The sequence below is a fragment of the Pipistrellus kuhlii genome, unplaced genomic scaffold (genome assembly GCF_014108245.1).
Source record: "Pipistrellus kuhlii isolate mPipKuh1 unplaced genomic scaffold, mPipKuh1.p scaffold_m20_p_6, whole genome shotgun sequence".
Lineage (NCBI taxonomy): Eukaryota > Metazoa > Chordata > Mammalia > Chiroptera > Vespertilionidae > Pipistrellus > Pipistrellus kuhlii.
Genome location: NW_023425562.1, coordinates 44,487,152 through 44,509,911, shown reverse-complemented (window position 1 = coordinate 44,509,911; position 22,760 = coordinate 44,487,152). Strand labels below are relative to the sequence as shown.

Sequence of the window (22,760 nt, the reverse complement as noted above, 5' to 3'; positions counted from 1 at the left end):
GAAACAGAAGTTTCACTAAACAATACCTCCCACCTCCTCATGCAATGCATTTTGATATATTTCTCTTTCATTCAATTCCATTTCATTATTTTAAAAAGCTGGTCACCCCTCAGCCAGCATGGCTCAGTGGTTGAACATTGACCTATGAACCCAGAGGTCATGGTTTGATTCCAAGTCAAGGGCGTATGCCCGGATTGCAGGCTCCATCCCCAGTGTGGGGTGTGCAAGAGGCAGCTAATCAATGATTATCATCATTGATAGTTCTCTCTCTCTCCCTCTGCCTTCTTCTCTGAAAGCAATACAAAAAAATTTAAAAATACAAATACAAATAAAAATCTGGTCACTCACTAAGGTGCTTCTATTGCCCACTAATTGGTTATGATTTTCAACTTGAAAAAAAACAGGTCTATACTATTTATTATTTTTTTCTTTAAACATATTTTTATTGATTTCAGAGAGGAAGGGAGAGGGAGAGAAACACACACACACACACACACACACACACACACACACACACACACACACAAACACCGGTGTTGAGAGAGAATCATTGATTGATTGCCTTCTGCACACCCTACCCTGGGGATGGATCCTGCAATCCAGGACTGTACCCTGACTGGAAATTGAACCGTGACCTCCTGGTTTGTAAGTCGACTCCCAACCACTGAACCATGCTGGCCAGGTTATAATATTCTTTTTAAAACACTGGGAGTTAAGTAGAGTTTTGTGTGCTGGCCTGGGACTCTAACCATCATTAACAACCTTGTCCCACTGCAAACATGTATTCTTATTTTTAAACAACTGGATTAGAATCCAATTTGGGGAACTCAATCTATCTGTAAGCTGGGGACTGCTAAAGTCTAAACCAGGAACATTTTTACATTAGGAGTTCATTTAGGCGAAAACAAGGAAAAGCTGACCGCCTTCCAGAAGTCTTCCAGCAGTAATTCTAATGAACTCATCTGCTTGGAAACAGCTTATCAGGAAGTAGTCAACCTTAGCATTTATGCAACTTCTTCCTCCTTTGAAAAAGCACTTAATTTGAATTTCCTAAGACAGCACAGAGGCAATTCATTTCCCCCTGAACACATGGATTGGAAGTTAATGTATTTGCTAAAAAAAAAAAAAAAATATTATCCTGTAGTGGCCTGAAGGGTTTTATGAGATCTACCGGGTTTGCTCCTATGGTTCCAGTTCTACCTTAGGCAAAACCTTTTCCATCCTGACTAGTCCTACTGGAGAGAACAAGTCAGGCAGTTTGGGAAATATTCCCCCATCACCCAAGCTTCTTCAAAGCTGCATTTAGGAACTTGCAGAATATCATTAAAAATAACAGAGACTGGCCTTATATTTAGGTGCTCTGTTAAAAGCCTTTTTACTCTCTTTTATGTACATTTGAACAATAATCTAATCCAATGAACTCTAAACCATATGTGTATCAGTAGTTAAACTGGGGCCTCTTATAGAGGCAAGAAATTAATTGTTTTATGAAATTATTTCAGAAAGCATTGAGGTTTGAAAGTACATGAGTGTATCTCACTGATTTTCATCACTTTTAAAGTATATTCTATTATCATTTACTGTTTTCTTTTTTTTAATATATATTTCATTGATTTTTTACAGAGAGGAAGGGAGAGGGATAGAGAGCTAGAAACATAGATGAAAGAGGAACATCGACCAGCTGCCTTCTGCACATCCCCCACTGGGAATGTCCCTGCAACCAATGCACATGCCCTTGACCAGAATCGAACCTGGGACCTTTCAGTCCACAGACCGACGCTCTATTCACTGAGCCAAACCGGTTTCGGCTATCATTTACTGTTTTCTACCTCTCAAAAATAAAAGCTAGATAGCCTTTCAAGATAGTACACAGCTAAATGGTGCAGACTCCTGCTTCCAGACCAGCTGATGGATATTCCAGGAGGCTCCAAGCAAAGCCCAAGGCCTCTCCTCAAGGAGTCATATGTCCAAATGTACCCAAACTATGTTTATCCTATGTCTTCTGTCCGGAACCCCTTTGTGAGAGGGCAGTAAATGTCCTATATGGGACATGGGTGGTAGAAAGAAAAGGTTTCAGGCATCTGAAATCTCCCTTATTACATCATCAGTCCATTAGCCTTTCAGGCTGTGATCTTGAGCAAGTTTCTTAATCTCCTAGGTAACCTCCAGTTTCCTCATCTACAAAGTGGAAATCATTGTACCCACCCATGATGGGGACCAAGACAGATCATTTAGCTGATATGTGAGAAGTACTTAGTATAGTGTCAGGCACATGGCAAGCTGCTCAAAAAGTATTACTTCTTTTCCTTTTCTTTATTTTTCTAGAGTCTCATTTTAAAAGAAAAAATTCAAAAACTATACTGTTATAGCTTCCAGTTCAACATGAGCACTGAGCACTGGTATTTGCTCTCTCTCCCTTGCTCTGCCCCTCTCACCCACCACCCCTGACAGCACCAGGACAGCGAAGAGAGCAGGAGCAGGACAACCAGCGGGCACAGTGGAGGAAAGATCAGCTCTGACTGACTACAGCCTCGCCAGGCTACAGGACCAAAAAAGGGAAACAAGCAAATTTGGACTTTAAGGAAAGAGCTCTTCAAAGAAGTCATGATCTTGGACAAGCCCAAAGAGACAATAATCCTAGTACATGACATAAAAATAGCTGCTTGATTTTTAAACTTTAAGAATTCACTCCTGGAAAATTTCAATATAATTATAGAAAAAAATGTTATGTTATCAATCTTGACTTGAGGTTGTATATACATTAAGAGTGAGTGTTTTGTAGCTAGACTGCCTGGATTTAAATCCCAGCAGCTGGATCTTATCCAGATGACTGTTAAACCAAGACTAGAGGGAGTGTGACGTGTGCAGACCCAGAGGAATGCATCCCAGGCAGTGGTAACGGCAAGGAAACTGAGGCAGGACAAGCCAGGTGTGTTTGAGGAACAGGTCTGCCCCTCAATCAAGTAGAGTAATGTGATATAAGGTCAGAGGGCATGCAGTTGTGGCCATAAAATAATAATAATATCAAAATTCAACAGGGATAAATGAATAGACAATGGTTTTGATAAGTCATGAAGTAGCATAGTATTTAAAGGTGTTCATGTGGCTACCAGAAGAAGGAAAGAGAACTGCTCGAAGTGGCTGACTCTAAGAAACTGGCCTGGAGGTAATGGCACACTCTATTATTAAATCTTCCATACAGAAACAAAAAGCCCGTGTGCAAGAAGGAAAAGAGAACATGTGCATTTAATTGTACTTTGATAAAAGGGAAATAAAATGAAAAACTCTCCAAGTGGAAAAATAATGTATTTGACTGCCACAAGAGAGATCATAATAATATTTGCATGATTTTACACCCCTGAAGTAATTCAATAGTAAGTATGTCCCAAGTGGACTCTTCTTACCTTTGAGATTTTGCATTTCCCTGAAAAAGCCTTTTCATGCTCCTGCTCTTTGCTTGGGGAATGGGTTATACAAATTAATTAACGCTTCTAACTCCATGATTGCCAAGGTTTCTGTCCTAAAATAGTTGGATTCTCCAGTCTCCCAGAAGCCACAGATTGGAGACAGTGCTGCAGACCAGACATCCACAAAGAAGGGGATAAAGAGGAGCAACTTAAGAGCGAAGGACTGAGAAGACAGGTCTTTGGACCCACGATGCTTGTGAGACCAGAAGAAGGAGAGCAGTATCTCTGATTAGCTGGGAGTCATCTTTACACAAATCTGGGACACTTATGAAATCATGAATGCTTCCAGAGGCTGCTTGTCACATGTGTCACTATCATTCTTTGATAGAATACACAAAAAGCAGATGAGTTAATATGCTAGCAATTAATCAGAAGCTTGCTTTCAAGTTAACTAGGACCTAAGCTAGATTTTCCTTCTTTGATTCAAATCTGAAGAAGTATTTGCCCAACAAGCAAGGGAAAGATAAACACAATAGTCAGAGTTGTACTAATTAATGAAGATCAGATGGAGATCTGGTTAGAGCAGGAGAAGTAGGTTGATGCAATGATGTTGTCAATGTTCCAGTTCTTAAGTGGTGGATTCATAGGAGTTTTTATTATTATGCTTCATTATTTACATATACAATATTTTTGTATGTGTCAGATATTACTAGTACTTAAAAAAACATTTCTTGATTTTTAGAAAGAGAGGAAGGGAGAGGGAGAGAGAGAGAAGCATAAACATGAGAGCAAAACATCGATTAGCTGCCTCCTACATGCCCCTTACCAGAGATTGTGCCCACAACCCAGGCATATGTCCTGATAAGAAATTGAAATGGCAACCTTTTGGTGCACAGGACAACACTCAATTAACTGATCTACACTGGCCAGGGCACTAATGCATTTTTTAAAGAAAAAAGTATAAGTTGCCTGAGAGATATCTACTGCATTATCTTACAACATTACTCCATTTCTTAATAACACCAAGTTATATATTCATTTTTTTACCCATTTGTCAAATTCTACCACATTTTAGTGCTCCAAGAAATCCTGTGTAGAACTATAATATAAATTCTAATGTTCCCAGAAATAAAGTAACCCTAAACAAACAAGAAAGCCTATATATAATAAATTATAGTGGAAGAATGGGAATTAGAATCAAAGCAACTCAAGTTTAATCTTGTGGCCTCTAAAACTCTCAAGTTTCAGTTGTTGATTTTCATTTTACAGCTACTTCTTTCCTCATTTCAGTTGATCACATGCATTGCCTTATAATGTTCCACAGAGAGGCACCATCATCCTATAGCTCTAGTTTGGAGAGTGGTATGTACTGTGGTCAGAACTGATCTCACAGAAACAATCATTTCAGACACAAAGTATGCTGTAACTCCTTTTCCATGACAATGGTACTTGTTCCCATGCAAACCCCTAGATCCAGGACCTCAGCATGGGTGGCCCCCGGACCTCAGTTTACCTTGCTAGGACAGTTCGATGTGGATGCTTAGGCTGACTGACATTCAAAGATATGACTTGAGTGTTCAGAAGATCGTCAGTGAGAGAAGTTTTGCTAAGTCTAGATGGTGACTTGCACGAATAAGTCTATAGTACAATAAAATATGCATTGAAACTCAGGTGGCCACAGTCATTGCAGGCTGACTCCAGAGTTAAACATCAACAATTGCTCCCAACCTGAGTCCATTTCTCCCCTTCAATCTGAGTTGACCCTCTAATTTGCCTTAACCTACAGAATACAGTGGGATTCAAGTAGTGATATAATAGCTATGAGCCTTACCCAGGTGTCGGCAACCTGCGGCTCCAGAGCCGCATGCGGCTCTTTTGAAGCTTTACCGCGGCTCCAGCTCTGACAACTTGCAAGCCTGTGTGAAAATGAAGGTAACGTCTTACAGCCCTGATGTGCAGACACTGTGCACTGAGGTTCAGGAGCAAAAACCCCATTAACCAGGTAAATTAAATATTTTAATTAGCTATTAATTTGCAAAAAATATATTTTACATTGTTAAGTGAAAAAGTCCTTTTTTTCTTCATATTGACAGCTAACTGCATGATCTGGTATATAGCATTAAGGTAAGAAACAATATATGCAGTGTTATATTTGTTTTAAATTGTCGCAATGGTTTTGCGGCTCCCAGGTTTTTTTTTCCTTCGGAAAAGGGTCCAAGTGGCTCTTTATGTCTTAAAGGTTGCAGACCCCTGGTAACCCATAGATGTCTGGTAGCTTCTGCTTTTACTGTCTCAAAACCTTGAGCCTACAGAAAGAGTCCCAGCTACTCAGGTGGAGAGACTACATGGGAAGAGGTAAGGAGGGGGGGGAAGAGAGAAAAAATGAATGTTGGTCAGGTTCCAGCTCTGGAAACTACAAGTCCAAAGTCAAGTGTGTCAGCAGGGCTGGAGTCTTCTGGAGCTTCTGAGAGAGCATCTATTCCTTGCTTCTTCCAGCTTCTTGTGGTTTCCAGAAAACCTCAATGTTCCCCTGGCTCACAACTACATCACTCCCATCTGTTTCTGTTGTCACATGGCATCCCCCTGTGTGTGTCTACTTGTCCCCTCTTTTCTCACAAGGACACCAGTAATTTTGGATTAGGGCCCCCTCTACTCCAGCATGACCTCATCTTAACTAATTACATCTGCAAAGACCCTTTTTCAAATAACGTGACATTCTGAGGTTCTGGGTAGATGTGAATTTGGGGAGATAATATTTAACCCCGTGCAGAAACCATCTGCATGCTCTTTCCCAAGTCAAGCTTCCAGACCACGACAGCTGCCTGGGAGGCTCCAGGAGCAATGAGTGGGACAACCCAAATGACCTTTTCTGCTACCTGCCCAAATTGCAGAATGAAAACCAAATGAAATGTTTTTTTAAGCCACTAAATTTTGAGATGGTTTGTTAATGGTAGAAGTAACCAGACAGTTCTGTTGAAGCATTAGAGGCAATTCAACTAATCGACGTGAATTACTAATAAAATGCTGTTAACATATAAATAAAATGACTAGTAAAGAGATGAAAACATTGAGGTTTTTGGAAAAAGCTATTGTAACTTTCATGAGATGTTCTACACATTATTTCATTACATTGTTTTGCTTCACCCAAGGGTTTCTGAGAGGTGACTTCCTGTTTAAAATGAGAAGGAAAAAGGGGGAGGTGTTCTATGCCTCAAAATGACCATGAATTGCTGAATAACATGGAAAGAATGTGAAATGCTCTGAACCAGAGAAGAGAGTTTTATTTCTTGCAAAGGACAGTGGGTTTTATTATATTTGAAGGGAATTGATTGCTATAGCTGGCATTCTAGTCATAAAGATTAGAAGGTGAACAGACAAAGGTGTGAAAAAAAAATGAGATCTGACTCTGACCTCAATAATTCAGCTCTCATCTCAACAAGTTCAAATCTCCATCTTCTGGAAGCTTTGCATCATCCTAGATGAAGAAAGATATGCTGCCAATTTTCCATAACAACCACCAAAATCTAGGCAGGATGTCAAACAGCAAGTGTTAGTCCTTTGTGACCCTAGAAGCATCAAGGTCTGTTATAAAACTGTGGAGTAAGAGGCTATAACTTGAGGGGGGAAAATCCTCCAAAATCGATGGTGACTTTGTCCACTGGGAAAATAATTACAAATCTTCATTCACAGACAAGGACAGAGTAGACTTAAATTTCAGTAAAAAGATAGGGGTCCTTCCTGGAGACTATTATGCTAAGAGAAATAAGCCAATTAGAGAAAGACAAATATCACATAATCTCACTTATAAGTAGAATCTAAAGAACAAAATAAACTGATGAAGAAAATAGGTCCAAAGCTATGGATACATGGAACAGAATGACAGACCTTAATCAGGAAAAAAGGCTGAGGAGTGAGGGGAGGTTAGGAAGAGATTAACCATAGAACATATATCCATATATGGCATATTTTATATGCATAACCCATGGACACAGACAATAGCTTGGGGAAGGCCTGGGGTGAGGTAGGGGTAGATGGAGGGGGAGAAAAAGGGAGAAAATGGGAGACATCTGTAATACTGTCAACAAAAAATAAAATCCTATATAATAAAACCCTAATATGCAAATCAACTGAAAGGTAGAATGACTAGTCGTTATGAACTGACCACCAGGGGGCAGACTCTCAATGCAGGAGCTTCCCCCTGGTGGTCAGTGCACTCCCACAGGGGGAGCAGCTCAGCCAGAAGCTGAGTTCATAACTGGCGAGTGCAGCAGCAGTGGCAGGAGCCTCAATGACAGTAGCTTCTGTGGCAGCATTAAGGAGCAGTGAGCCAAGCGGTAGGGAGCAGCAAGCAAGCAGATGGTAAGGAGCGCAGGTCCTGGACTGTGAGAGGGATGTCCTGGATTGCAAGAGGGCCCAGGCCGAGCTGAGGGACTCCCCCCCAACACCCCCCCCCCCCCGCATGAATTTTGTGCACTGGGCATCTAGTTATAAAATAAAAAGATAGAGGTCCTTTTCACTTAGCAACTCTGAGCATTAGGAAAGCTCCCTGAGCCATTTGGCATTTCAAGTTTCTCATTCAGAAAAGGGGGCTAACAATAGCCTACTTTTTTCAGAAGGTCATTGTGGAAAACATGAAAGTTTAAATGTGAAAGCACTTTGAACACTTCAAAAATACATCTCAGAGGGAAGGCAGGGGAGGGTGGGTGGGAAGAGATCAACCAAAGAACTTATATCCATATATGCATAACCCATGGACACAGACTATAGGGTGGGGAAGGCCTGGGGCAGGAATGGGCTAGAAGGGGTCAATGGAGGAAAACAGGGGACAACAATAAAGATTAAGAAAAAATATATAACAAAGATGAGGTTTTGTCATTACTCTTCAACATATATTTAAGCACCTTCATAGGGAAAATATTTTCTGGAGTGCCAATGTCAGACAGATATGGCTGATGAAAAGGAATCGCCAAAGAAACATGTGGAACAGTGGTGGTGATGGCAGCCACAACTCATGTGTCCACTTCCCACTTTCTTGTCCAGAATCCTAGGACTTCCTTTATAAGGCACTTCCTCTATTCCTACTCTCATGGATTTACAACAATGATAATGACTTGCCATATGTGAGCTTCCAGTTAAAGTCCTCCAGGAAAATCATTCTCCTGGAATCTCCCCACGAGGTTCACCTGTCACCTCCTACTCACTGTCAAGCCAAACACAGACCATTGCCAAAATGATGCTGGTGTCGGAGCACGTGTTTTCTTTCAGGTCTGATTACCAGCCAGTATGGCATCTTCCAAGATGATGAGAGGAGAAAAAAACTGAATCTATTGTTGTGCACGACCATAAAGTCTCTTGATGTTTGGATTTCCAAGCAAATCTAGAAGAAACTAATGAAGTACTGCTAACTATGAGCGAGACAACTTGCAAAAGTTAAGTCATACTTTCTAATATTGATAATATTATTTCCCCATTTATAAATATAACAGGTAAAGGTCAAGTCCTTAGTAATTTGCAGCAGAGCCAGAACATGTACCTGGGTGGTTTGACTCCAGAAGTCAAGCTCTTGCTCTTACACAGCACAGTGCTTGGAGCCTTTATATAATAGGTGTAGAACTGATGGTGAAGTTATGTGTTCCTTCCAAACTTGGCTTGTTGGCAGCTATTCTACCACCTGGGTGAGCACACAAGCTGTGGCTTGTCTGTTCTTTTGGTGGAAATTTAGTCATCCAGGTTTCCCTTCGTTTGCCTGTGATATACATGAGTTACTTTCTCCCCCTCCCCCTTTTTTGGTAACAAAATGCATACTATTAGTCCTTCTCTATTCAATCTAATGATTTCTTCAGTGGTGGTTACAAGGTAAGTCTAAATCCCTAAGTATGACATTTAAGACTCTCGTGAGTGATCCTCTCCTTATTCCTGTCTCATCACCCCTCATCTCTCCTCATTTGCTTGAAGCACTAGGCAAACAATATTCAGGTCACAACCTGTAGGTCCCATGTCTTGTAGAATAATGTTCCCATCTAGGATTAATTCTTGTCACTATTTCAAAAAACTATTCATAGAAATTAAACAGTTACCTGGAATAAAAATTTCCTAGGCCAACTAAAACTTTAAGCTGCTTGGCTTTGGGCCAAAAATGCTAACTCAATATAAGAATACCAATCACCTTGCTTGATTATCAGTTCTGATTACCATTAATGCACAGCTTTTCCCATCAAATTGAGAAGGAAAGTAAATCTTGGTAAATGCAAATTTATTTATAATGATACAAATCTTTTTTAAAACAACATGGGATGGGGGAGGGGATAAAACATAAAAGTGCCCCTTGGTGATAGAAAGCTTAGGGACCAAATTGACCTGCTGTCATCTTTATTCTAGCTCATTCTTTCATGTTGAAATTCTTCATGTTTTTGACAACTCATATAAAAGCTTCTTCCTCCATGAATTCTTTCCCTATGTTATCAGTGAGAAATAATCTCTCCTTGCTTTTTGATTTTTTTGGCATGGAGTAGATAGTATGCCATTCTTACTTATGTATTTTCTTGGCTCTAAATGCTATTAATTATAATCTGCCTCATTATTCTATATACCACAAAGGAAGAAAAAACATTACCAACAAAATTATGGCATACCATTTTGATTTCAACATATGGAAAAGTAAGAAGAAAATGTGTGTTACAATTTGATGGACATAGTATTATGAGTAGTTTGCATTTTATTTCCCTTGTTAAGAGAAAGCTACTATCCCTTGTTCATTTCTATTTCCCCAGGACCTTATCCTGTGCATTACATGTGGTATATATTTAATCTGTGTTTGTTAAATGAAATTGTTAGCTTAGAATTGTTCTAAAAGACTCCCAAAGCTGGGTGACACTAAGGCTCTTAGTGAAAATACTTGGTCTGTTTCTGCCTATTGCATGCATTTATAGATCAGTCTAGTCTATAAATTCAACAATGAAGAAAGCATTGATCCTAACAGTATCCTCGCCTATATATCAGTTAAAAGTAAACATCTTCACTAAAATATTATTTGTTAGACTCCAGCAAGCCTTTTATTCAGATAATTTGTGGTGCTATACAGAGAATTTGCAAGCCTTGAGCCATTTACTTTTGAAAATTAGGCCAAGGAAGGAAGAGCATAGAGGAGTTAGGGAGAGAAAGAAAAGTCTGTTCAAAACTGACATCTGTTGTCTTTGTCCTTGGAAGATGCCATATTCTTAATGAACCAATGGCTGGATAGGTGGATGATGTAGCAGTCAACTATTGCTATACCAATGCTCATAACAAATTACAGCAACACCTCAGTGCCATTTGGTTCACATGCTCCAATACGTGCTCCATTTGGTTCACATGGTTTGGCTGGGTGTTCTGCTCACCTGGGTGGACTTACCTATGTATCTGGAAGGCAGCTGAGAGTTGGCAGGTCTAGGCTCGGCTCAGCTGGGGCAGCTAGACAATGGTGGCTCTGCTCCATGGGCCCTCATCCTCTTCCTGGGACCATAAACACACCAGGCTCCTCAGGACCTAGGCTCAGAACCACACACTGCTGCTTTGCTGCAGTCTACTGGCCAGAGCAAGTCATATATGCAAAGTAGACTCAAGAGACAGGGGAATATACTCTCCCTCTTTCAAAGAAGACTTGCAAAGTCACATGGCAAATGGCTAATTACCATAAGGGGTGAGGAAAGAATCAATAATGCAATTCTACCCTGTATACCTGGTAGTAATAATGGTGTCTACACATAAATACTGATTTAGAGTTTACAAAGTATGCTCACAAATAGTTTCTCATTTGATTTCACTCCAGACCAAAAGGGCAGAGCCAATATAATTAATCCTTACTTTACTGACAAAAAACAGGGAAACTTGGAGAACTTAAGTGACTTGTCCAACAAATATAATGTTAAGTGATTGAGGTAGAATTCAATCATAATGATCAAGTATATTAAATGCACTATTGAGCGATGCAGCTAGAACTCAAAGCCACACAATAACCCTTTGTGGAAATAACAGTAGGCACCTGATTGGAGTGTTTTCGGAAAAGGGCTAGGTCAATTCAGAGAAACAACAGCATTAGGCTTTATCTTCAGGAACAACCAACCACACCCAAGATTTCTGGGAAGTATGATCTGCTGGTTTCTACACGACAAACATAAATGAGAATTGCTGCTTGTTTTTATGTAAACACATTAGTTTATGAAGAGATTGGGCTAAGAGAATAAGAAGGATGAGAACCCAAATTGGTGGCTGCACTGAGAAGCCAACAGCATCACACACTGATGAACGGTTTATGGGTTTTCTGTCTCCAACTGATTGAAAAAACAAACAAACTGGTTTGGGGTGATGAACTGTAACATGTTGGAAATAATTGGTTTAGTAAGGAAAAGGGTGTTAATTTAGAAATATCAATACTGCCACCCTCTTGGGGGATTAGAAAGACACAGAACAACATCAGAGCTGCCCAGGACGTGACAGTTCATTGTTTCATTTATCACCATAGATGCCTCACAGTCATGCCACTCCGCACAAGGGGGCCTTTGTGTTTCTGCCAGAAAACACTGGACCTTGCTACTCACTCACTGCTGTTTATATACAGAGGAAGAAAGCATGAGTCAAGGTCACCTGATGAAGTAAAGGGTGGGGGTAGAAAACAGGAATCTAATGGAAACTTCCAGTGACTTTCCAATAACTCTCCCCATAATATTTAGTCAGCTTTGCCTTCAGTGGAAACCTTCCCTGAGGCTTCCCCTCCTACTCTCACCCACAGTTCTTGCTACACTCTTCTTTTGTTGGTTTATGTCAATTGCAATTAATTATTTATTCATGTGACTACAATGCATGTTGTATCTTACCTAGACTGTAAACCTTTGGAGGGGAGATCAGTAACATTCTGGTTCATTTTCCATTCCCTTGGACCTAGAGCAGTGCTTGCCATATAATAATTACTCATTGGCCAAAACTGGTTTGGCTCAGTGGATAGAGCGTCAGACTGCGGACTGAAGGATCCTGGGTTCGATTCTTGTCAAGGGCATGTACCTTGGTTGCGAGCACATCCCCAGTAGGGGGTGTGCAAGAGGCAGCTGATTGATGATTCTCTCTCATCGATGTTTCTAACTCTCTATCCCTCTCTCTTTCTCTCTGTAAAAAATCAATAAAAAATATATATAAAAAAAATACTCATTGGTCAAATGAGAGATTGATTCCCCTGAACCAATTTTTACCACATGTACTTCCCTCCAGCACATTTTCTGTGACCCTGAATGGAGGGGTAGAGGAGGAAGCCTAGGGAACATGCTCTTGATTAACTGTCCACCCCCCTTCCAACACTTCTTCTTGACAGTAAAACTAAAACCCTTAGCATAATGCATAAGGTACTGGTGGTCATGCCCCTTTCAATCTCTCTTTCCTGTCTCTTGACTTCTCACCACCAAGCTCCAGAGGCACTGCCCTTCATTCTCTTCTTTTGTATTGAATATATGGTTACCTGGTCTACCCTGGGACCCTTGCACGCATCGCCCCTTCAGCCCTGAATTGTCTGTGCACCCCCATGTCCCCTTTAAAATGACTCATCTCCCAGCTGCAAATCAATCATCACCTCAGGGAAGCCTTTCCTGATTCCCCAGACTAGGTCAGGCATCCACCTATCACAGAATCACAGACCACTGCTCTCCTTGGTAGCATAAACCACAGCTGTTATTTTCATTTGTTTGCATGACTATTTAATTACTATGTTCCCCTTGGACTATAAACTCCATGAGGGAGGAACTGAAATGATTTTTGCTTACCACCTAATATGCAGAGTTTTTGCTCACCATCGAACACCCAGTGCTTAGCACTGTGCTTGGCACTTGGTCAGACTAAATAAATAGTATTAAGTGGGTTAGTCAATAAAAGACACACGCTTGTGTGCGAGCACGCGTGTGCATACACACACACACACACACACACACATCTTTCTTCCTTAGGAATAAGAACTTAGAGGCAATAGATCTGGTTCTAAGAATAACTTTCTAATGGTTATACCAATACATTTGAATTCAAATGACCTAGGTTTTAGCCAAGAAACAAGTGTCAAACAATTGTCCATAGTTTCTTTGCTAATACATGGTAAGAATTTTAATTCAGCCCATCCAGTGTGGCTCAGTGGTTGAGCATCAACCTGTGAACCAGGAGGTCATGATTCAATTCCTGGTCAGGGCACTTACCCAAGTTCCTGCTTGATCCCCAATAGGGGGTGTGCAGGAGGCAGGAGATCAATGATTCTCTCTCATTATTGATGTTTCTCTCTCCCCTCTCCCTTCTTCTCTTAAATAAAACCAGGTTTCTTTAAAAAAAAACAAAAAGAATTTTAATTCACCACAGGGTACCCCTGAGGGAGCTTTTGATTTAAAAAAAAAAAATACAGAAATATCTTTTCTCTTTAGTAATGGTAGCTTCAAGCTAGCACTTCTTATATCCAAACCAATCATTAGTGAGCTTTCTCTTTATAACTCCGACATTTATCATAGTTTATCACTTGTATTTTAAACACTCCCCCACACCTTCCCCCTACATATGGCCACAGCTTGTTTGCAAAGACTGCTGTTCATGCTTTCAAACAAAACTGTTCCCATATGCCTGTGATTCATTTCCGTATTCTGTCTTCCTGCCTTGCTTCATTTGTTTTAGAATTGGAGTTTAATTCTGAAGTTGTTGCTGTGACAGGAAGTGAGTGGGGAGAGGAATTAGAAGAGAGGGACCACAGAGCTGGGGGGATGAATGAGGCAGATGTAGTTTATTAAACCCACAGCTGGGGTCAAGGACTGTTAGATTGGAAACGCCCTTTAAAGGAATACCAAGTTTCCACTGGATCCCTTCCTTCCATTTTAAAGTAGGGGGGCTGGGAAACCTGGAGGTGGAGAGAAGGCCTCCCTTTCTGGAATGCACGAGAGTCCCATCACAACCGAAGCCAACATTTGGTTTGGTGGCTCACCAGAGTGACATTTGGAAAAGGGGAAGCATCCTGTCTCCAGAGAATATGAATGAAATCAAGGAATGAGTTCAGTGATTGCTTATTACAATTCAGTGCATGACCTTTTAATGGAATAAATGTTTGTACATATAAAACTAACTTGGGATGCTGGGTTCATTTATTCTTCAGCAAATATTCTTCAGCATCCATTATGTGCCATAGCCCTTTCTAGCCACCGGAGACACAACTGTGAAAAAAAAAACCAACCTCAGTCATCCTATTCTCACAGGGAGGATAGACAATTGAACAGCCAAGCAAGAAAATATATGTCAGAAGTTAATGTGCACCATGGAGGAAGGGTTGAAGAATTTACCAGGCGACCGGAAAATACACGAGTACCCGGAGATTCAGAAAAAGCCCTTTATTTAAAGCAGCGCTGCTGGCTCAGGGGATTTGAAGATCCAAAGCCTGAACAACTTATACATGAGATTACTTTGTTTCCTTACTTCTGGGCTTTTGCAGCCCTACCTAAGTTAGTCAGAATGGGGAAGTAAGATTATAGCTAAAGGCCTGGCCTGGGCGGCAGAGGACTAGGACATACAAGTGAGTGAGGTTGGAGGGTTGGTATTCTCAGAAGTGGTCAAAGAAGGTCTCATCTGCCAGGTGAAGGAATAAGCCATGTGGCTATGGGAAGGAGGGGAGAGCAATGCAAGCAGATGGAATAGCAAGAGACAGGACATAGCTAGTATGCTTGAGGAACATCAAGGAAGTTACTGTTACTACAGTGGCATGTCAGAGGTAAAATCAGACAAGTAAAAAGGTACCAAATGAAGTAGGCTCAGTAGTCTGAGAATGGTGGGTGTTACTCTATATGAGATGGGAGTCACCAAAGGGTTTCTGAAAAAGAACTAATGTGATTTGACTTATATTTTTAAAGGGTCCCTCTGGCTGCAAGACCTCAGGGAGTGGGGCAAGGCCTGAGGCAGAGAGACCAGTTGGACAGGAAGCTGCAGTCCAAGCAAGAGACGATGGGGCTCTGAAGCAGGGTTACTGTAGAGGAAATGGTAAACGTATTGTTTTCCAGGGGCTGCTGTTAACAAATCACTACAAACTTGGTGCTGAAAGTGCTATCGGTGGGGAGTCCTCTGAGTCCCTACCTGTTGCTGGCAGAAGAGGGCCTCTTGAGGTGCCACAGAAATAGGCCACAAGGGGAGGAAGAGTAGTCATGGAAAGCTTATTGATGAGGCAACATTAATAGGTTTCCCTTCCAAGGTTCCATCTTCCTCCATCCACCACTGAAAAAGTCTCTTTTGTCTTCCGCAGGCTAGGATTACAGCCTCTGCCCAGAGTTTCCACTCCATGTTTGCACATTCAGTGTAGCATTTGGCTAATCTGGCTTAGCTCAGTTTGTGTTCCCAGCTGTAGTCCACTGAGTGTGGAGTCTGCATGACGATGTGCCTGTTTCAGGCTGCGTGGCTGTGGAGGTACACAGTGAGTGCAGGTAAGTGAGCACAAGAGGAGAGAGAGAGAGAGAGAGAGAGAGAGAGAGAGAGAGAGAGAGAGAGAGAGAGAGAGAGAGAGAGAGAGAGAGATGAAAGGGAATTCTTTGTCTCTGGAGATTTTAACTAGGAGCATAACAATTAAGCCTTCAGGATTTTTTGGGCTTGCCGTGGCCCTATCTCCCTCCTCACCCCCAGCCTATGATCTTTGTTCCCCAGGCTAGACTGATAGGCAAGCACCTTTCCTACATCACCCCTTTGTTAACCCTTTGCTCAGTAAAACAAGAGGTCTGAGAAGCCAATGTGAGCAAGACCCAGGATGATCAATGGTACCGACACAAGAGCAGAGAAAAACAACCAAACCTTCCCAGTTGGAAAGGAATCTACTTTTAAAATGTCTATTATTACGTCAAAAAGTACCCAATGTACTCCCTTCACACAGAGAATCCCAATAACCTCCATCATTCTGGGTCTGTTACTGCCACTGTCCAGACATTCCAGTAGGAATTTGCTTTGGAGACTTGACAGGCCCATCAGAAGTTGCCAGAGAGGTAAGAAGGAGGTGACACCCTTGTCATCACAGACCAGTGTGGAGCCATAACTACTGAAAATGTGCAGACAGTGTGGCATGAGAAGGATTTTCCCCGAGGGATGAGGGATGAGCTTTGAAAAAGACAATAAGGCCATAGTTATTCCTATTTAAATCCACTTCCCCCCCAACAGCACATAGTACATTTCCAATAGCATCCCTTAGTCTGTGTGCCCCAGGCTGTTGCTCCCACGAGTCTACAATCTACAGGGATCCTGCTGAATGGCTGGGAGAGCCTCTTCCAATTCTTGCCCCATTTCTACCAATGACAATGATGGTGATGACAATACCTGACAAGGTGCCACCTGCTTTTATGGACCTGGTCCTTCTGGGGCATCTCTCTGCCAATGGTAATAGCAGAGATTCAAAGTAGCATCAGTACAACAAAGGGATTCGATGGACTTGATTCTCCTTCTAAGGTGTCGCAAGCCTGAAAGCATAAATCAACCATCTTTGGACAGGCTTAGACCATCTACCAGGGGTTCTCAAACTTTTTAAAGTGGGGGCCAGATCACGGTCCCTCAGAGAGCTGGAGGGCCGGACTATATGAACTACTGATTCCTACTGTAACACCTCGGCTGCGCTCACTGCCCAAAAAAACCTGGCGGGCCGGATCAGACTCCTCTGCGGGCCGCATGTGGCCCGAGGGCCGTAGTTTGAAGACGCCTGGATTCATCTGCTCTAAAAACCCCCCCAGAAGAAATGAAAGGACTTTGCAAATATTTTAATTAAAGAAAATGCAATTATTTAGGTGGTAGTAGCAGGCAAAAAATAGCCTTGACAAAGCTTGAGGAATTTTCTGCTTAAAAGTTTCAGAACAAGCTTATACTCTTCCTTGGCTATATCATGATTCTAATTATTCTAACTGAAAAGCATTGTGCAATAAAGGATAAGAATTCAGAGCCATTTTGACAATATGAAAACCTACAAAGTCACTGGCGTTTCCAAAGTAAGTGATGCCACTGTTCCTTTTAGAATAGCTGTTTGATTTTGTTTTCTTAGCTCCTTAGAATATGGAGCGAGCCAGGACCGGTTTGGCTCAGTGGATAGAGCGTCGGCCTGCGGACTGAAAGGCCCCAGGTTCGATTCCGGGCAAAGGCATGTACCTGGTTGCGGGCACATCCCCAGTAGGGGGCGTGCAAGAGGCAGCCGATCGATGATTCTCTCTCATCGATGTTTCTCTCTATCCCTCTCTCTTCCTCTCTGTGAATAAATCAATAAAATATATATATATATAAAAAAGAATATGGAGCAAACAAGGCCAAGCTTTGGGGTTTGCTTCCCAACTAAGGAAATTACCCTCAGAAGGAGAAAGGAGAATCATCTTCATTGATAGCAACATACCCCATCCCCCCAACAGCAAGTCAATGCGCCCATATTTGGGACCAGGAGGTGAGCACCATGGTCTCTCCAAGTGCAAACTGCACCAACATATAACTCTAGATGGTCTCCAGAGGCAAAGGCCACAGGGAGGTCAAGCACCACCCAGACAGGGACAGCCACTGGTGGGGCCACGTGGGGCCGCTGGTGACCTTGCAAAGATCATTCCCATGAGCTTTCTACAGGTCTTCCTCCTGTGCAGTCACACACTTTTGATTGGGACAGGAAGGGGCAGGAAGTAGCACTTGAGGAAGGAGAGGAACGTTCATTCTTCTGATAACTCTTGACCATTTTTCATTTTTTTCAGACCCTTTTGGGTAAACTGGTCCAGGGAACCCACTGGATGCCCCTCTCTCTTCTCATGCTCTCACTAACTCCTCTGTCCACCTGCAGAGCCTGAGGAGAGGGTGATTGTAAAGCCAGAGTGGGATCTCTAACCATTGTAGGTCCCTTAATCCAACCTCAGAGGGGACAGACAAGAGCTTAATGAAGGGAGTTACAGAAAGAGGGATGGTAAATGCATGAAAGGAAGTGATTTTTCTTGAAGAAAAATGTATCGCTCTGTTGACAGCCAGTTCAACTGGCTCAATTTGCAAAAGTTGAATTTGATGAGGTGGGGAATGGGGTGTAGCAGTACTGGTGACTGCTGCACCTCAAGATATTTTCAAGAGCAAGGCCAGAGCTTCAAATTGCCAGTCACAAAAGCTGGGGGCTGGGGATAGGGGAAGACCAACCAGAAATGGGGAGAGAGATCAGAGGCCTTTGCAGGAAATGGCACTGACCGGCCTTTAGTTAAACAGCCAGTGCAGCAACAGGAGTCACACTGTTCACTGCCCTGGGCCCAATGCCTGAAGCCAGCTCTGTCTCTGAGTCAGCAGCCTCCTGGAGGAGCAGGTCTACCGGACAAATGAAAGGGACCAGGGGCCCATCACACAAGCTCTCAAATGCAGAGACCCATGGGGATGGCTAACAGGCCCTCACCTCATTATTCTTCCATCTCAGGTCCCGGAGAGTTTGGCCAGCCTCCGAGGTCCTGGAATTCTTAGGATAGCAGCTGCCGCCAGCAGACTGACATGAGATAAGATCTTATAAAGCAGAATGTCAGTTAACATTATACAAGACTCACAGCTTAACAAAGGAAGGCTTCACTCCAGGCCCAGAGAATGTTCCTGTGAGAGTGCCGGGCCCTGTCACGGGCCTGCGGTGGCACGTCTGTCTGATCTATGCCAAGTCTGGATCAACGCTCGGAGGCCTCGTGTGCAGGGCTGCTGTGGGAAAGTTCCTCTGAACGAGGCCAGGGACGCGGCAGCGGAGGGGAGGGTGGTTCTTCTCCATCAAGCCCCTCAGGGCAACATGAAAAGACAATCAGACTGAACACCAGCTTTCAGCTTTCTCATTTCAAGTCCTGACACGTAGATACCAAAAATACTGAAGGGAAAACAGGAAGGACCTTTTTACTACTTCCAGGAAAATAGGGCAAGAATGTTCCAGAAAAAGCCAAATCATCAGCAATGCAGACATGAAAGAGTAATGAACTACCTTCAGTTTTATGTGCAAATATTTTTATATTCACAGAACAGGGTGAATTGAACTAGGGTACTCAAATTTGTGACCTAGTAATGATGAGCTAGTCATCCCATCAGAACATAGCTGATGATTCTGAACATCCCCAAATGTGTGCTTCCTAAGACATTATTGGTCCTGGTCAGGTAGCTCAGTTGGTTAGAGCGTATCCTGATACACCAAAGTTTTGGGTTTGATTCCGGTCAGGGCACATATAAGAAACAACTGATAAAAGCATAGATGAGTGGAATAACAAATCAATGCTTGTTTCTCTCTCTCTCTCTCTCTCTCTCTCTCTCTCTCAAAAAATCAATGAAAAAAAAAAAAAAAAAAAAAGGACTGCTCAAGAAGTTATCACAAATTGGGTGGCTTAAAACAAATGGAAATGTATCCTCTCACAGTCCCAGGGCAGAAGTCCTAAGTCAAGGAATTGGCCGGGCCGTGTTCACTCAGAAGGCTCTCAGGGAGGATGCTTCCTCCTCTTCCAGCTTCTGGTGGCTCCATGTTCCTTGGCTTGTGGCAGCATCACTCCCATCTCTGTCTTCATCATCATATGGCCGTTTCTGCATCTGTATATTTTCCTCTTCCCTCTCTCATTAGGATACTTGTCACTGGATTTATGACCCATCTGGATAACCCAGGACAATCTCATCTCAAGGCCCTTAATTATATGTGCAATGACTTTTTTTCCAAATAAGGTCACATTCACAGGTTCTGGGGTTAGAATGTGGACATATCTTTTTGGGGGTGTACCATTCAAGCCACTATACTAAGTGTACTCTGGGCATCTAGGCCTTCAAAAAATGTACAAGTGCTTAAAAACAGATAGCCAATATTCACTTCCTTTCAAAAGGAAGGAAACCCTTCTCCTTTCGCTTTATGTGCCATTTGGAAGCAGCTGACATCATGCCTCAAATGAATGTTAAGGATCTGGTGCCAGCCCCATGCCATTTGTATACACATAGGCAACTTCAAAAGTATATTTTCCTAGTTATACCATTTACACTTGGTTACCCGCACACAACTGAAAAAGTCTAGTTTTCACATCAGCTGCTTAGGCACAGTGACTACATTTTCAGAAGCAAAAATCCGCAAATGCTCTTGTGCTGATTCCAGAATAGAATGTTAGGGATAATCAATTTTTTTTTAAGCCTCCTACTCGTGGTGGGGATCTTGGGCAAGTTATTCATAATCATCCGGTGTTTTACTTTTCCCATCTGTAAAATGGTATAATCTCCTTCACAGGTTATAGGGATTAAATAGGTTAGCACTTATAAAGCAGTTAGACCAATGCCTGGCACAAATTCTAACAGGGCTGCTGAGGATGTACTGAAGGTCCCAGCAGGAATGACCAGATGAGAATAGGCATAATTTAGAGAGAGGCAGGGAAACTTGCTAGTACATTTTAAAGTTTTCCCATAATAAGGGTAAAAATGAAAATAGTTTTCCAGCTCTCAGGAAAACAAGATTCAACTAAGCATACAACAGCCTCTTTTCAAAACAGTATGATAAACTGGAAATTTAAGTGCAAAATTATTATATGGGGACATTTCTGAAGTGTTTACCAGTTGGAAGGGAGACTCTGAGGTACGTAGGGTCTGTGGTCAAGCAAGTGGGCATTTTTGGCATCTTGCTATCTCAATGCATATACGAACTTAAATCCCTAAGTACTACCATAAATACACCTGTTTAACTTTGACTCGGTGTTTCTCAAATATATTTGATCAGAAAATCCTTTTTATTATGTCATCTATTTGGTAGGTTATGGACAGGTTGCAGTTACCTTCCTAAGACTTTAGGGTGTCCTCCAAGATTTAGTCTCGGTGCATGGGACACAGCATGGCTTTTTTTGTGGTTCAATATTTTCCTAACTGGATAGGTACCCCCACTTAAATTCTTACAGCAATTCTTAATTTAAAGAGTGTTATTCAGTGAATATGTAAGTCTTGATTTGGAAATCTGGTACTCATAGTCAAAATGAAAATGTAAATGCCTTAAACAAAAATACATTTTACTTATCTCTTCTTTATTTTTCTTTTATTTAATACAAAAATAAGCATTTCAAAAAACAGTTTAAACTATTGATAAACTGAGCAACAGAAAAGGCCCATCTAATATTCAGGGGATTCTGAGGGGTACAGACAGTGCAGCAAGGCAAGCCCCCCGCTGTAGGCATGGGCTCCTGCTTTGTAAACTCACTGTGAGTCAAAACAATATGAAGACAAACGTATACTGTGAAAAGCAAAATAAAGCTCCAAGCACCTTTTATAATGTTGTAATAAGATATTCATTAATTCCTCTGAAAATCTGGGAAAAGGAAAAGGCAAAAATGATATAAAAAGAGTTAAGTGTTTATAAAGTCCGTTTTCTCTGAGTTGTGGAAAAACTGGTTAAAAATCTTTTGAGACAATGAGGAAGTTTGTGGTTCTCTGCCAATGTCATTGCCACTGACAGGCCTCAAGTGATCCACCTAGATTTTACAGTGCAAACTGAGACATGAGGTCATACAATGACAAAAATACCCCTTTCTTTTCTTTTATACTGTAATGCTTTTGCTGGTATACCATGAAGAACTATCATAAATAAATTATAATTATACTTCATCATAAACAGATATTAAGAAAGTGCATACTGCCAAGCTGATTTTTGAATCTTCTAAATTGTATTCGTTCACTAATCTGTCAATCTGAAAACTTTATTTGCAGAGGGCTTCCTCCCCATTAATGTGAATTAGAAATGCTATAACTTAATTCAAAAGCAATTATTTTTTAAAAATGGGACGCAGGCCGAGACCGGTTTGGCTCAATGGATAGAACGTCGGCTTGGGGACTGAAAGGTCCCGGGTTCGATTCCGGTCAAGGGCATGTACATTGGTTGTGGGCACATCCCCGGTAAGGGGTGTGCAGGAGGCAGCTGATCGATGATTCTAACTTTCTATCCCTCTCTCTTCCTCTCTGTAAAAAATCAATATATATATATATATATATATATATATATATATATATATATATATATAAAACACTGTCATGTTTAAAAAAATAAAAAATAAAAAAATAAAAATGGGACTCAGACCAGTGAAACTTAGTACTAGCCAAAATCTACTGACATACCATGGACAAAAGAACAACTCTACAGTGACATGCAAAGGTCCCTTTATGAAAAAGCCAAATAAAAATTACTCTCAAAATATTTGGTCCATAAGGATTAGTTTACAAATAGAAATTTAAATTTAATTAGAGGAATTTAGGCCTTTGGGCTAGAATCTCACAAACAGAAAGAGAAGCAATTTTAACTCTGATTCGTATAATATTGTCAGAAAGTTTAACCGTGAATTTAAAGAATTCTACAGAAACAATGCATGGGGTAAAAGT

General features: G+C 41.5%; 1 long non-coding RNA gene across 1 annotated transcript; it reads right to left on the bottom strand.

Moving 5' to 3' along the window:
• Positions 1-718: 718 nt before the first annotated feature.
• On the bottom strand, positions 719-22,169 carry LOC123651541. The gene is made up of 3 exons (XR_006740325.1): positions 20,782-22,169; positions 16,916-16,918; positions 719-731 (listed from the first exon to the last, which is right to left on the bottom strand). It is a non-coding gene; the product is annotated as an uncharacterized LOC123651541 (long non-coding RNA).
• Positions 22,170-22,760: the final 591 nt, after the last annotated feature.